Here is a 15368-nt window from a genome sequence, read left to right on the forward strand (position 1 = left end):
GAAGAATAATAATGAGATGGTGAATAGGCAGAACCAGGTACGAGGCTAGGAATGCAGTGAGCATGGTTAACAAATGTATCTTTCTGCCTTTCTGTCTTCTGTCATAGCTCTTCCCATTCGGTAAAAGATGTCTTCTACCATTTATCAGCAAGGAGATACATTCAACCACCCAGAGTCAATACTTGATGCTGGATATAGTATTCAACTCTATGCCTATACTCTGGGTTGTCCCCCCCGCCCCCCTCTTGATAAAGTTTTAATTCATAAATTAAGCACAAAACGATTAACAACCACAATAAAGTAAGACAATTAGAGCAGTGTGTGCAAGTTCCGAGATGTTAGTCTCTCTAAACGCCTTGCTCTGCTCATCTTTCCTGTCCTTGGAATGATGGTTAATTATCTCTCACTGATAATGAAAGGAAGTGGTGTGCATCTTCTTGCAGGGCCATCCCTGAGTAAATCAGGATGACTTGAACTTAATACTACAACACCGCATGAGTCCAATCTCATAGCTGAGATGCTACAGAGGGACTAACAGGGAGGCGGGGGTGGGGGAGTAGTAGACACAGCCTGCGTACATGGGACAAAGAGAGGATTCAGATCCAGGGTGGTATGGAATGCACCAACATGAACATTCTTCATGTGACACAGAGTGATACCTATCTTAAAACTTATGGAGCGTTTTAAGAATTATTCCTTCAATGTTTCCAGGTTTTGGTTGGCACCACATCACTGAAACCAATGAAAGCAAAACCAGAGAAAAGGGAGAGGCATGAATATGCATCCTATTATCTTGCAAACACAACTGTGATTTCATTTGACCATCATTTGAATCAGAGTTTAAAGTAGGACATTTAAGGTGCCTTAGTTAGGATTTCCATTGCTGTGAAGAGCCACCATGACCATGGCAACTCTTATAAAGGCAAACATTTCATTCGGGCTGGCTTACAGGTTCAGAGGTTTAGTCTGCTATCATGGCAGGAGGCATGGCAGCACACAGGCAGACATGGTGCTGGAGAAGGGGCTGAGAGTTCTATTACTTAATTCGAAGGGAGCTGAAGAAGAATGTCCCACACTGGGCAGAGCTTGAGCTTATATAGGATGCCAAAGCCCTGCCCCCACAGTGACACAACTTCCTCTAACAAAGCCACACCTCCTCCAATAAGGCTACACTTAATAATGCCACTCCCTATGGCCAAGCACTCAAACACATGAATCTATGGGGGCCACATCTATTCGAACCACCACCTAAGGATACTGTAATGTTGTGTGTAAACTTTGATGTAACACGGAGAGCAAGCAAAGGTCAGAATCTTAAACGTTTACTAACAGCTCTGGCTCTGTAGTGAAGCAGAGTAGGCCCCATCGGAGTTACCACTGTACTCAGGCCAGAGGTGAGAGGAAGCCCAGCAGCAGGGACAAGAGGCAGGCTTGGCAGTGTCTGTATTGATGTTGTCAGAGCGAGCACAGTGAGGGTCTGAACTGTCAGAGCAGGAGGTTGTCTTGCTCAGGTGGATACTGCATTGCTATAGTAGAGTCTGCCAACTGGTAGACCCACACTAGGGAGGGAGGGAGGGAGGGAGGGAGGGAGGGAGGATATATTCCATTTACTGACTATATATATATATATATATATATATATATATATATATATATATATGTTGGTTCAAGTTCAGTGAGCCTGATTCCTCATCTCCTTTAAACTGTTTCTACAATAGCTCCCATGGAGTAGAAATGATGTACTGAAGCCAACAGTTTTAAAGCTCATGATGTTTTAAAACCTCATTTTTTTGTGAGACAATCACCACATTATCAGCAGACATATCTATCTTCTCCAAAATGTCCCCATGCCCTTTAAACAAACAAACATGTAAATGTTTGCCTAAAAGTATGTATGTGGACCGCATGCATGCTTGAGGCCCATGGAGGTCAGAAGACAGGGACCAGGGACTAAGATTCCCTGGAACTGGAGTTGTGATTCACAGTGTGGGTTCTGGGAACCGAACCCAGGTCTTCTGCAAGAGCAATGAGTACTCTTAACTGCTGAGCCAACTCTCCAGCGCACCCCCTCCTCCATATCTTTGTGTAACTTCCTCCTTCCAACCATTCTCCAACCCCAACCCCCAACCCCCAACATTCATTGATGTCCTTTTTCTAATTAAATGTTACCTCATAGTTTCAGGGATTTACATGAATGGAAATCCCACTCTTTTTTAATCTGGCTTCTTGTACTTAGAAATCTTCAGATTAATAATAGGTTCTTGTATACATTAACTCATTGACCCATCCATACCAATAGCTCTATTCTTCCCAGAGCACGTTTTCCCACTGTAAACAAGAAGACAACTACTTGATCCAGGCCCAGAGATGCAGGTCTATGATCTTAGTTACCCAGAGGCCTGAGACAGGAGATCACAAGTTCAGTTCCTGCCTGGGATGGACTGAACTCAAGGCCAGTCAGAACAACCAAATGAAGTTGGCTCGAAATGTGTAAGCCTGAGAGAGGACTTGCGGTAATCAGTAAAGGCTTACCCGGTGTGCACAAGGATTGAATCTCTAGTATGACAAAGAAAACCAAACCTACCACTGTCTCGAAAAAAAACAAAACAAAACAAAACAAAACAAATCCAAAAACCAAAAACCAAAAAACCAAGACCAACCCAAACCTCCTTTGGTTTGGTCAGGCAGATGCTTGTTGTGGATGGTTCCTTTTGTTCGCTTATTTGTTTCTCAGAAATGAGCTCATTGAGACCTTTTCAGTTCTGTATGATTCTATTTCTTTATCCTTTCTGATTGCACTGGCTAGACGTTCAGTGAATTCCTGACTGACAGCAATAAGAGCCAGCGTCCCAGTCTTCTACCTGGACTTAGAGCAAGGAATTCAGTGTTTTAAGAGTAACTGTGAAATTCTTATTCATTTTTTTCCTAGATGCCTTTATCATGTTTCCCTGTGGTGTAGTGAGAGATACACGTTTGATCTTTGTCCCTAGTACCTGGTCCAGAGCTCCTAAAAGCGTTGGGACCTCCTGAGTGACTATAGCATCGTTTGTTATTTTTAACAAGTGAAAAATAACCTGACTTTCCATGAAACCTGACTGAGCTATGTGGATAAGTCCTAGCAGGTCCCTGTCTTAGTTAGAATTACTATTATTGTGATGAAACACCATGACCAAAGCGAGGAAAAGGTTTATTTGGCTTACACTTCCATAGCCCTGTTCATCAACAAAGGAAGTCAGGACAGGAACCTAAACAGGGCAGGAACCCGGAGGCAGGAGCTGATGCAGAGGTCATGGAGGGGTACTGCTTACTGGCCTATACTCCTCATGGCTTGCTTAGCCTGCTTTCTTATAGAACCAGGACCACCAGCTTAGGAATGGCACCGCCCGAAGTGGGCTGGGCCACCTCCCATCAATCACTAATTATGAATGTGCCCTACCCCGACTTGCCTACAATCTGAGCTTATGAAGGCATTTCCTTAATTGAGGTGCTCTTCTCTCAAATGACTTTAGATTGTGTCAAGTTGACACAAAGCTATCAAGCACGGGGTCTGAATGGCTTCAGAATAGGGCTAGTCACCAGAAGGCCACAACTTGAAGACTGGAACCACTTAACTTCTGGAGGGAAAGCAGAGGAGAGGGCTGGAGACTGGGATAATACACTGTTTTTTCATACATGGCCTCACTCTGTAGTTCAGGCTGGCCTAGAACTTGCTATGTAGACCAGGTTAGCCTAAAACTCACAGAAATCTGCCTACCTCTGCCTGCCAAGTGCTAGAGTTAAAGATGTGTCCTGCCACACTCAGCTATGAAAGAAATTTTAACTGCAAATTCCACTTTATTAGTTAATGGTTATTCTGGTTATTGATTTCTTCATGGGAGAAAATTATATAGTTTATGCCCTCCATAGGTGTGATGGTTTGTATATGCTTGGCCCAGGGAGTAGCACTATGAGGAGGCGTGGCCCTGTTGGAGTAGGTGTGGCAGCCTTCAGATGAAGATGTAGAACTCTCAGCTCTGCCTGCACCATACCTGCCTGGATGCTGCCATGTTCCCACCTTGATGATAGTGGACTGAACCTCTAAACCTGTAAGCCAGCCCCAATTAAATTTCCTTATAAGAGTTGCCTTGGTCATGGTGTCTGCTCACTACAGTAAACCCTAATTAAGACAATAGGCTTTAATCTAAATTGTGAATTGTTTTTAAATTCAGTTTCTTTTGAAGCATGTTTTAAAATTTGTTATTATTTATGTCATTGTTGCTGTATACTTGGGTCTTGACTTCTTACTCATTCTGACAAATACCATCTTAATAGGAGCGCAGAGGGCTTTGAATCAATGTGATTACTGATCCAGTTGGTTTGAGTCCAACCAGCTTGCCGTTTGTTTGATGGATCCAGTGCCTCTTTGTTCTTTCTTCTTTTTCAGATCTTCTCTAGGATTAATCAAGCATTCATTATTTATAATTCTACTCAGTATCCTGAGTAGTTTTAGTGGCTGTGACTCTTTGATTATTTTAATGGCTTCTCAGAGCTTGGGGTACATACATCTTTGAGTTGATGAGCTCCATCCTAGTTTCTTAAGAGGCCCTGTCTCAAAAGGTGAGGCAGGAACCAATAAAGGAAGACAGCCAGTGTCAACCTCTGGCCTGCATCTGCTTGCACACATACAAACAGGTATACATGCATGCATCACACACACATATACACACACATACACATGCACATACACACATGCACAAACACACATGCACATACATGCACACACGCATACACATGTGCACACACATGCACACACACATATACCACATACCAACCACAAGGGAACACATTAGCATATATAATTATTTGTCAGATTTTACATTTGGAGAACTTTTAGCCATATTTTTCTTTAAATAAGTTTCTGTCCATTCTATCTTTCCTTCAGTGACTCCATTTATCTAGATATGTGGTATGAGGCAAACATGTTACAAGGCATGAAGAGAAAACATCCACGAATTTGGAACATTTCCAGTCATTCTGCACCCCACCAATGATCTATTCCAAAAACTAAAATAAAATCCTTGTGATTTTATTTTGTTTCAACCTGTGTAATTTCTACTGTTATATCTTCAAGTTCATTATCTTTTTTTCTATATTATTTGTCTGCCTTTGACCCCGTTTTATGACATTGCAGGTTTTATAAAAACAAAAACAAAAATAATAAAAAACAAAAAAACCCCAACCTAAATTTTGAGAAAATGGGCGTGCTGTATAACATGTGTGTATCTGTGATATATGTTTGTATGTTGTGTATGTATGTGTTTGCAGGTGTACTTGCCTATGTGTGTATGTGCAAGGCCAGAACATATTGGGTATCCTGGCCTACCACTCTCCACTTTATTACTTGAGACAGGCTCTCTTACTAAATGTAGAGCTTTCCATTCTAGTGAGACTGGCTGACCACTGAGCCCCTGGGATCTGCCTGTCTCTGCCCCCCCCCCAACACTGGAGTTATTAGGTATATAACAGCACCTGACATCTCGAGGTGCTGGGTATTTGAACTTCGGGTCCTGTGCCTGCACTGAGAGCACTTCATCTTTACAAGCATTTCTTTGGGCTGCCACCAAATTATAAGAACTTTAATTGTATTATGTTATGTTTTGCTTGTTTAGCATGTGTGTGTGTGTGTGTGTGTGTGTGTGTGTGTGCGCGCGCGCGCGCGCGCGTTAGGATACCTGTATCCCATGAGCACATGCAGGGGACAGAGGAAAACTTGAAATGTGTGCTCTCACAGGTAGTCAAGCTCCACAGCAGGCTCCCCGGCCCTCAGTTAGAATAATGTTTAATGTCTTTGCCTGTGAATTCTACCATCTGTCTGTTCTGACTTGGCTGTGATTCTGTGGTTATTGTCTTCATGTTTTCCGACTTCGCTGCCTGCCTGATTATCTTTGATGAGATGCCAGACACAGTAAATCTTAACTCTGTTGGGTGCTGGGTATTTTCGCATTCCTACCAACCTGACGTTTTGTTCTGCGATGCAGTTGAGTGACTTAGAAACGGTTTGTTAGGGGGCAGAGCAATGGTCAGGATAGGGCTGATTATTTCCACGACTGAAACAAAACCCGACAAGTCCTTCCCAAGTCCTTATGGTTGCTGAGTTCTCCTTTAACGCTGCCGGGGACAGGCATTATTCTAGGCCTGCCCCATCGTCCATGTGCTCCCTTTTCTTACAGACCTGTACTTGAAAGCTGTGACGGTCCCCAGATGCTCTGTGTATCTCCTCTCTCGGGACCCAGGCAATCTGAATTCCTTGCTTGAACCTTCCTCTGCCAGGGCCAAGGCTAGAACACTCTCTCGAGGTGGCAAGGCGAAGGAGAGCTTGTACATTCACTGTGTTTGTTTTCTATCTCAGCAAATTGTCTCTGGTGGACACACATCCAGTGCCTTTAAAAGTGTTGTTTGCTATGTTTTGTGTTTGCCATTGCTTCCAAAGGCAGAGTAAAACCAGTCCCTGTGACACTCTCCTGGCTGGAAGATGAGGTAATGTGACAGACCCAATTTCAACAGGCATTGTCTAGTATGGAAGGAAGACAGTCAGAGGTTGACCCAGATGTCACCAGCCCAGATTTTTCCTTCAAAGTTGGGCCCGATGTGGTCTCACCAGGGTCCAGCTCCCCAGATCCTGCAGGCATTCTCATCAAAGTGTAAGCCACTTTACACTGGTCACGTGACCACTCCAGCCCCACATTGGCACTCTTGTGGACAATGCTGGGTGACTTAGCTTTCTTGCAACCCAGATTCTCAGTTTCTGCTTTCAGACAACCCAGTACCTGCTGCCTACTCACAGATAGTCCAGTGGCTCAGATGACAACCCCAGGGCCTCTTCCCTGATGTCACTGTCTACAAAAGTTCACCCTAGAACTTATTTTGAAATGATCGTCTAGTTTTTCAGTGTGTACCTGTGCACACACACGTATATGTAACCTGGAAACTTTTGGATAACGTTTGTCAGGTATACATTTGACAAATGTATCAAAAATTAGCTCTTAAGATACATACGGCAGGGGCTGAGAGATGACTCAGAAGTTAAGAACACTGACTGCACTTCCAGAGGACTGAGGTTCTGTTCCAAGCACCTACACAGGGGCTCAAAACCTCAGTTACAGTGCCCTCTTCTAGGCTCTTCAAGCACTGCAATACAGGGTACACAAACATACATGAAGGCAAAACATAAATAACCTAATTTTTAAAAAGATATATACTACAGGAAAAATATCAGGAAATAAGGGAAATAGGTTATAGATGCGGAACCATGCCTTATTCGTCTTATAAGCTTAGTATAAGATGTTTCTTAGCTGAAGATGAGCCTTGCCTTTTTAAAACATTGAGAAAAACAGCAAAACGAAATGAAACAATGAAAACAATAGTAAGGCTATCCATCAGTGCTGGGGTTACAACGTCATAGCTGTGTGTGTGTGTGTGTGTGTGTGTTTCTTTTCTTTTTCTTTCTTTTTTTTTTTAAAGATTTATTTATTTATTATATATAAGTACACTGTAGCTGTCTTCAGACACTCCAGAAGAGGACGTCAGATCTTGTTACGGATGGTTATGAGCCACCATGTGGTTGCTGGGATTTGAACTCCGGACCTTTGAAAGAACAGTCGGGTGCTCTTACCCACTGAGCCATCTCACCAGCCCCCGTGTGTTTCTTTTCTTAACATAAGCTCCAGGGGCTGACCTCTGGCTCTTAGGTGCTTATGTGAGCACTATACCTACTGCGCTATCTCTCCAGGTATTTGTTAGCTGGCTCTTTATGACAGCTTGTGGTCCCTTATAATCTAGACGATAAACATGGCTAGCCATTAGCCCCTTCTGTGCACAGTCATTTCCACATCTGCAGCAAGCTTGCAAAGGGAGACTCATGGAGAGGGGCCAGGAACCTTGGCTCTGGCTTCCAGCCACCATCTGCTGGCTGGACACGATCATCTTGGGCCAGGAGTCTCTGGCTGTTCTCCTGTCTCTTCATCCATGGTCTGTAAAACACAGCCATCTTGGATCCCTTTTGCTTTCTAATTCTGTATAGCTATGGTGGTTTGAATGAAAATGACCTCTGTAGGGAGTGACACTGTTAGAGGGTGTGGCCTTATTGGAGTGGGCATGACTTTGTTGGAGGAACTGTGTCACTGGAGGTGGGCTTTGAGGTCTCACGTGCTCAAGCCAGGCCCAGTGTCTCACTCTCTTCCTGCTACCTGCCAGTCTGGGTGTAGAACTCTCAACTCCCTCTCCAGCACCACGGCTGCCTGCATGCCGCCGTGCTTCACATAATAATGATAACAGACTAAACCTCTGAACTGTAAGCCAGCCCCAATTAAAAAAAATTTTTTTTATAAAAGTTGCCATGGTCATGGCATCTTTTCATAGCAATAAACCTGAGTTAAGACACTGCCTATGGTCCCTGTCTTGTTACTGTACCGTTCCTAACACCCACTGCGTGTCTCACATTCAGGAAGATCTTGGAACTCTAGAGGCTGTCTTAGGATTAAGGAGTCAAGCCCCTAGAGCTGCAGAGAATGTGACCCAAGCCTTGACCGTGAGTCAGTGAACTATGCAAGAACTCCAGCTACTCCTTGTGGGAAACTTCCTGGAACTAAAGAGCCACATTTTTCCAACTTAAGCCACTCTGCTTGGCAGTTCTAAGTGTTCAGTCTTGGCTGGTTCCTAGGCTTTGTGGAGGACTCGGTGTTGAGAGCTGAACTTGAAGGATGGGTCACATTTAGACACACAAATGTGAAGGAGAAGGTGCATAACCCAGAAGAACAGTCATTAATGCGGAGCAGAGGCTCATGGGACCCACGTGAGGTCAGAATTGTTCGTCCAGAAGACAGTCTTGCAAAGGCAAGCAGTGAGGGCCAAAGATGAACACTTGCCTCAAAGACCCAAGCCTATACCGCCAGTGAGATGATCCCTTTACAGAATCATGGGTTCCAGGAAAAGCCCAGGATGTCTGCTTAGCTGACCACTGTTGCCCACCCCCGCCTGCCTCCGTGTGTTCCCAGCCTCCCTAGGGCTTTTTGATCAGTCTGGTCCTGAAACAGAAGGCGACAGGATAAAAGCTGCTCTCTGCATCCTTTGTCCTTAGTCTGCTGTGAAACAGCTCTGGGTGTGAGGAGCTGCCTCAGAGGTCCTTGTGGGAGTTTTGTGGCTCATTCTGATACTCAGTGATGGATCTGGATGTGCGGTCCAGTTTAGATCAGGGCTTCTGTCCACAGTAAAAGGCTAGTTTATAAAACAAATCTAACACAACATAGATCGATACCTGTGTGAGTGTGTGTGTGTGTGTGTGTGTGTGTGTGTGTGTCTGTATGGTGCATGCATCCATTTGTGCATATATATGCATCTGGAGGCCCAGGTCCATGTTGGATAACTTCCGTCTCTCTTGCCTTATGTTTTAATTTAGATGATACTCCTGGGGCTCATGAGTTGGTGAGACCTGATGACCAGAAAGTTTTACTGACTGTGCCTTATCTCCAGTCCCTGTTGTTTTCTTTGGTTAGTTTTTTGAGAGAGGGTCTTGCTGTTTCACCCAGGGTGGCCTCAGACTTTCCATCCTCCTGTCTTAGCCTCCCACGTTCTGGGATTACAAATGTGCACCATACCTCCAGATCCATGCATTTATAAAAATATGATAAAAGTAAATAAGAGGTAATGTGTCCAACATACAATGTATACTTGTGCAAAGGTATCTTTATGTAACACAGTACCATGTAAAATGAATATATTCAATAAAAATTCAAAATAAAATAAAATCCTGCAAAATAAAAAACAAAAAGGACAAGAATACAAACCCAACTTTGAAACTGCTCTATCCATCAGCATTGGGAGGATGGTGCTGTTTCTAAATTCACATTCCACTCTCTACATCTCATTTTCCTTAGAACAGTGCTAGCATGGCCTTACTCTTTTTTTTTGTTTGTTTGTTTTTTGGTTTTTTTTTGTTTTGTTTTGTTTTGTTTTTTCGAGACAGGGTTTCTCTGTATAGCTCTGGCTGTCCTGGAACTCACTNTGTAGACCAGGCTGGCCTCGAACTCAGAAATCCGCCTGCCTCTGCCTCCCGAGTGCTGGGATTAAAGGCGTGCGCCATCACACCTGGCTATGGCCTTACTCTTAACTTCCTCCATGGGACACCATTCCTGGGGCACTAGAATAGAGGTGGAGGAGTAGCCTGGGCTCTGCTCCTGCTCAGATGATCACCTGTTGTTTGTCTGCTCCAAGAGGGAAGGATAGATTGTGTTTTGTTTGTGACAGGTTTCCTCTATGTAGCCCAGGCTAGCCCCAAACTCATATTCTTCCTACCCCGGTTTACCAATGGCTAGAATGTAAAGAATGACCCAGAATGTCCAGCATATAATAGAGCATGTCTATCAGGGAGCTGGAGGGCTGTGATGGAGCTGAGCATCTCATTCAGTGTTCCACCTGCATGGTCCCACTCATCTATCACAGGACCACCACATGAAGCTGCCACAGATTTCCCTTCACTTTGACCGAATCTTCTGCTCGTGTAAGGGACCGGGACAGGGCTCCGACTGGAATCTGATTTGATGCTTTTCAGGCAACTCTGGACCAACTCTGAGACTTGAGGTTTGAAAGTGGTAAGCTGAGAGAGAATCCAGCCTGTACTCAGGCCGGGCTGAGAGGGAAGCAAAAGGTCGGCTGGGGATGTAGCTCAGCCGGTACAGGGCTTAACTAGCATCTATGAAACCTCACAAAAACAAGTCAGGAGGCAGAGGCAGGAAGATGGGAAATTCAAGGTTGCCCTTGGCTACATGGTGAATGCAAAGCCAGTTGAACTACATGATGCCTTATTCCAAAGGGGGTGGGGGTGGGGTACTGGGACAATTCTGGATTGACCTAAACACTGGAGATTAAAGAACTCTAACAACGAATTAATAAAAACAGGCCTGGATTTAGTGACTCATGCCGGTACCCAGGAGGCAGAGGCAGGAAGCTCTTTGTGACTTTGAGGTTCGGCAGGAGTACATAGTTAAATTCTGCCTCAAAATAAAAACTTGGGAAAGTATGGCTCTTAGAAATTTGTCACCAGAATGACCCCTCTGGCTTTGTTTTCCTGTGGAGGGACAGAGAATTATTTGGTCTTCTCAGAACAAAGGAACAAAAGAGCTCACATTTAGTGGTCCCGTGTCCAGAAAGCCAGTCCCTTCTGCCAGGTGAGCACATGTGGTCCCCTTGTGGCCTTCTCAACCTTCACAGGACTTGGCTTGGAGTGTCTTATAGAGAGAGCCGCTCTGCCTCGGGCTGCTGTCCCCATGCATGCCTCTCCTTTGGTATGGGCTGCTCAAGGGTCCCTAACCTAAAGGGGGTTTGGGAGGACTCCAAAGTGTTTCTAGTCAGACCTGAATGAAGGCCTGGCTATTGTGTTCAGACTTCTAACTTCAGTTTTGACAAAGGGCCTTCTAAAGCAGCATTTCTCATTAGCCCAAAGGTTTATTTTGCAGGCAGCTTTTCACCATGACTCAGTTCCTGGCTCACAGCCAGGAGGCCTTGTGTCAGAATTCCTGCAGAGGAGGCCTCCAGGCCTTGGCCTGACCTCCCTCCCAGCCCCACGGAAGACTGTACCCTTGCCTAAGCGAGGTTAGGGAACCGGCATTCTTGTGCCTTCAAATTAAAATGATGTCAACATTTTAAATCACTGACCCAAAGAAGAAAATAAAAAAAAAATTATGTGGCTATCACAGCTATATCTCCTCCGTGTGTTTTAAATATAGAAAGCAGGAAGCCAAACATCTGGCAAGCGAGGCTGTGTGCTGAATGTGTGGTGGCCAGGAAAACCAAGAAGAAGAAGAAAAAAAGCATTAGTCAGAGTCTAGAGAAATGATGGTTTACTTTTACTGAGTAACATTTAGAGACAGGGACTGAGGAAGGATGGAAGGCAGCTGTTACAACACAGATTGGTTTTTGTTTTTCTTTTTCTTTTTTTCCAAATTCAATCCTTCAGAAATTCTCAAGAAAAGGAAAACTTAAGAAATAAATTTCAATTTATTCAAAGACATTTTAGAGTATAAAATAAAATAGCCCAAGCCTCCTATTTTAAAAATATAGCAAATCGCAGAGGTTCACTGGGGATCCACAATCAGGTGCTAGAATTCAGTTAGAAGGTCCACTTACTTTTAATTTAAAACAACAACAACAACAGTAATAGTAACAGCAGGAGCAGATGGCCCATTTGGGAAGATATTTGCCATGAAAGCGTAGGGACTCAGGTTCTGATCTTCTAGCACCCACATAGGAAGCAAGCAAGCAAACAAAAAGAACCAGGCCTGGCACTGTGTGACTATGACACCAGAGCTTGGTGGAAAAAACAGTAGGTTCTGGGGACTCGGTGGCCAACCTATCCAGCCACACTGGTGAGCTTCAGGTTCAGGGAGAGACCCACCCTGTCTTAATAAAGTGGAGAGTGACTGACGAAGACACCTGGTATCAACTTTGAGCCTCCACAAGCAGACACTTAGGCGTGTGCACACGTGGGTGTGTCTGTGTGTGCAGAGGCAGGACTTCAAAATTAAAAAAAAAAAAAAAATCGAGCATCGAGCAGCGTTCACCACACTAGGAATAACTGAAGATGTAAGGACACTCGAATTCTGATACTGCCCATGGAGAACATAATGGCCCAATCACTCTGGAACATAGTTTTAAGAGACATTCAAACACTCAAATATGGAACCACTATATCATCCAGCTGTTCCTAAATATCTACAATGACTTGAACTCAGGTGCTCATGACGTCTGGGAACACGAGGCAATGCCAATCTCCTGAGCCTGTGAGTGGATAAACGGCTATGGAGTGAACTGGCATGGTGACACACACCTTTAACCCCAGCGGTTAGGAGGCAGAAGCAGATGGGTCCCTTACAGTTCAAGGCCACCCTGGAACCACATAGTTATGTTTTAGGATAGTCAGGGCTACATAGAGAGACTAGTTCAAAAAACTAAAGAAAAGGTGAAATATCCACTGGGGACAATATTATTCATCCATTAAAAGGAATAAGCTACAGGTATGTCTTGTAACAGGATAACAGGAATGAACTTCAGCCAAATGATGCTGAGACAGAAACCTGACAGAAAAAGAGAACATTGTTTCTGTTCAGCCTTAAGCAGCAGCCAATCCACCGTCAGGTCTGTGGCCTCCCTGGCTGGGGAGGGAGGTTCTGAGCATTGTCTCAGGAGGTCCTTAGGGTCCTGGAGACATCCCATATGCTGACTGTGGTATTGGTTTCAACAATGTGTACATAAGTCAAAGCCCACTCAATCAGGGCTTAGAGATGTAGTTCATTGGATAATCATGCTTGGTGTGCAGCAGGCCCTGGGCTGGATCCCTGGTAACACACACACACACACACACACACACACCTTTACCAAATTGCCAAGGATTGTGTGTTAGTCCTCACTAAAGCTGTTAAAATGACTAGTATTTATAAGCGAGGAAGAAAACCTTCTATCCCAGGACCACACACGCTAACATTCTGGAAGCAGGATCATTCAAGGGGCCACCGGATGTCAAAGTTGTCTAAGCTTGTCTGGTCTTTTGCCTTTCCATATACATTTCATAATCAAACTTTCAACTTCTCTACGATAAGGCTGCGGGTTTTGCTTAGTACTACACTGAAATATAAATCAGCGAGGGTGTGACATTTTGATTGCCATGAGTCTTCCCACTTATAAATAAGGCACGTGGTTCACTTAGCTAATAGCTGTCTAGTTTATGCTGTAGTCTATCATGGTTTCCAGTAACAGTCAGAGTAAAGTGAACCATGACCCTCACCAGAGCATGCCACCCTTAACTTCATCTGCAGGACCTGGATGTGTGGAAGAAAGGGCTCTCCAGATATATTTAAGCATCTTGGGAGCATCATTCTAGGTCACCCAGATGGCCCTACAGCCATAGAGCTCATGTATGAGGGAGAGGGGAAGAGGCCAGGTGTGAAGATCGTGGCTATGGAGACAGATACTGGAGCTAATCAGTATTTTAGCAACAAGCCAAACACTGTGGACGCTGGGTGCCAAGGAAGGTGAGAGATTCTGAAGGGACCACAGCCCTCCTAACATGCTGCTCACACTCACAAACTGAGCAGAGCTTCGAGAGGATGCATTCCTGGTAAGTCACAAGATTTGATGGTTTATAGCAGCCTCACCAAAGCTCATACAACAGGTCGTTCACGGGTCCTGGGGTTCACGTCCTGGCATCTGGTTTTTGGGATGCTAGGATAAATGGCATTGCCTTGGCAATTTCAAGTTTGGATCCCTCCCTGATGTTTGAAAAGTCAGGTGTGGTGGCACCTTAGAATTCCCGGGGCTTAGGTAGTTCCAGGCCACCCTGGGCTTTGGAGGAAGATAGTCTCTAAAAATCAGAAGAAGGAGCAAGAAAAAGAGGAAGTGAGAGAGATGGGGAGGAGGAAGAAGGGAGGTAGAAAAACAACTGCTAAACTCATTTTTAAATTTTTGTTTGTGGGATATAATTTTCTCATACAACATATCTTTCTTATTTATTTATTTATTTATTTATTTATTTATCTACTATGTTTTTCAAGACAGGGTTTCTCTGTGTAGCCCCATCTATCCTGGAACTAGAGTTGTAGATCAGACTGGCTTAGAACTCAGAGATCCACCTGCCTCTGTTCCCTCCCCCCCATTCCCACACTCCCACCCCGAGTGCTGAGATTAAAGGTGTGTGCCACCATATTCTGATTACAGTTTCCCCTCCCTCTATTTTAAAGACAAAAATTGCAGCATCCTTGCCATCACCAGATCTCCTGTGGGCACCGACATCACTATTCCATGACGGTTTGTTCATATCAGGATGAAAGCAAGGTCCACACGGGTCCTTCTTGTAGGAATCCGTAGATTCCTCTCTAATTTTCTCTCGTGTCTTGTTTATGAAAGGAAATGGGGCCTTAATCCTGTAGTTTCCCATTGAGTGGATATCTATACACTGTCTTCAGTACAATTTTCTGTCCCCTGATAAACTTACAGTTAAAGGTGACTCAGGTATAGGATGTTCAGGAATTCATCATGTCTTCTGTGCATATGTTTGTGTATTGAATCTGTGCACTGGTTTTCCATGCACGTGTGCATGCATGTATGGAAGAGCTTGAGTTTATATTAGGTCACTCTGCCCTACATGTTGAGGCAGGGGCTCCTGATGAACCCAGAACTTTCTGTTTTTGCTAGCCACACTAACCAGTTTGCTCTGGGGGCCTCCTGTCTCTATTCCCCGAAAAGCTGGACTTATAGATCTCTCTCTCTCTCTCTCTCTCTCTCTCTCTCTCTCTCTCTCTCTCTCTCTCTCTCTCTCTCTCTCTCTCTCTCTCTCTCTCTCT

Source organism: Mus pahari, chromosome 16 (genome assembly GCF_900095145.1).
Source record: "Mus pahari chromosome 16, PAHARI_EIJ_v1.1, whole genome shotgun sequence".
Taxonomy (NCBI): Eukaryota; Metazoa; Chordata; class Mammalia; order Rodentia; family Muridae; genus Mus; species Mus pahari.